Source organism: Chanos chanos, chromosome 8 (genome assembly GCF_902362185.1).
Source record: "Chanos chanos chromosome 8, fChaCha1.1, whole genome shotgun sequence".
NCBI classification, from domain to species: domain Eukaryota; kingdom Metazoa; phylum Chordata; class Actinopteri; order Gonorynchiformes; family Chanidae; genus Chanos; species Chanos chanos.
Genome location: NC_044502.1, coordinates 31801418 through 31803390, shown reverse-complemented (window position 1 = coordinate 31803390; position 1973 = coordinate 31801418).

The window sequence follows — 1973 nt, the reverse complement described above, 5'->3', positions numbered from 1 at the left end:
GCCAAAGCATAATGAAGCAGTTTGCTACACCTAAAATGCCCATCACAGAGATTTATACCGTCTTTTCTACACGCAACCGCTGTACTTGTTAACGGATGCAGACAGCGAGAATGTGTTTGTCTCTTTCTATAGCTACCTGTTCTGTACCTGGTCTGTTTTTCTATAGGTTCTTTGTGTTGCATGTCACTGTGTGCTGCTGACATGTAATTACACTGTGAGAATGATTACAGCATCTGCCAAACTGTCCATTGTTTTCTGAGTAAATCATATTAACCTATCATTTACACCTGCCTTGTTTTTCCCCATGTGTTATGTCAGGGCCTTTTCATCATCTAATCAAGCACGTTCTGATATCAGGCTTAATTCAGAGCATTTAGTGTTTATTTACAGACTTTCACAATGACTCTTTACCTCATAGTGTACATTTTCTGCTAGTTCAAATGCTGTGTGAATACTTCATTGTCTCCTTTCATTTGAAAAAAAATGTGCCCACTGCTTAGGAATGTGGGGCAGGATTCATTAGTAGTGATTCAGTGCAATCAAATAAAATTATATGATCCATCTGTTATACATTTATTCAAAAAACAATATAACAATCACTGGTTTTCTTGCTGTAAGTACTTCACACTCCTTCCACTGTTAATAATAACAGCAATGAGCAATTGTTCTAGAACACATCATCATTCTCATTGCATAGGAAAAAGAATTAAACTGGTCAGCTCAGGGAATAAAAAAGAAATTTGGAATCAAGCCAACAGTATCTGTTGTCACAGGGAATAAGTTATGGTCTAGCTATACCATCACACAAAGTTTACTCTGTGTAAATTCAAGCCTCACCCTACCTGATATGACAATGAATGATTTAGCCAGCTTCAGCCTACAAGCTTCTTGCTGGACCTTATTGGTACTTTCTATAGCTATAGAAGACTTATCTGACAACCACTTTTGTGTGTGTGTGTGTGTGTGTGTGTGTGTGTGTGTATAGCTGACCATTGCCTACAATGTGGATCATGCAGGACTGAATATTTGAAATAGCTGAATAAAGTGCAATGAATAGTGTTGATGATGCTACACTTGTTAAATTGTCTTGCCACTGCATGAAAATTCCCCAAAACTAAAGTTCATGAATCTTGTCAACAGAGGTAGCACTCCACCCTAAGTCCAACATCCAGAGTCCATACACCACTCAAAGGGAAAGAGGGAGGGGCTTAGAAAGTGTGAGGACCACTGTCCTAAATGAGACATGAAACACCCATGTGTATATACAACCAGTGGCCCCAAGGGTGAGCCGCTATGAGAACGGCTGAAACAGACAGGTAATGCGGGTGGATAACATCCAGCAGAAGAGATGCCACAGCAGGAGAAGCCCCTCAGTGTAAAGTACCACCAACAGACAGCATACATGTTGGACATGGGCACATACCACTAATGGCTGGCAAAGGCTGGATTGGGGCACTAATCATGGCAGCACAAGGGTGTACAATATCGGACAAGACCCGAGTTTCAGGCTGTGCAAAAAAGCATGGGACAATCCAGCACCTAGTGGCAGGGTGTAAGATGCAGACTGGGAACGACATACACTGGAAAACCCAACCAAGTGGCAGGGATCGTTTACGGAAACATCTGCAAGGAATATGGGTTGGACAGTGCCAACTTGAAATGGGAAGCACCACAAAGAGTGTTGGAAAAACAACAACAACAACAACAACAACAGAGCTAAGTCCCTGGGAGACTCCTAGATCCAGACAGAAAAACAAGTAATGGCTAACAAACCAGAAATAGTGATCATTGATAAGGAGCAGAAAACCGCAGTGGTGACGGGTGCAGCAATCCAAAGTGACTTTAACATCAGAAAGAAGGAATGCGAGAAGCTGGAGAAATGCCAGGGATTGAGAGAGAAGAATATGGAAGCTGAGAAAGAAGACAGTCCCATTAGTGACAGGCGCACTCCGGAAAGTGGCTCCAAAAGATCA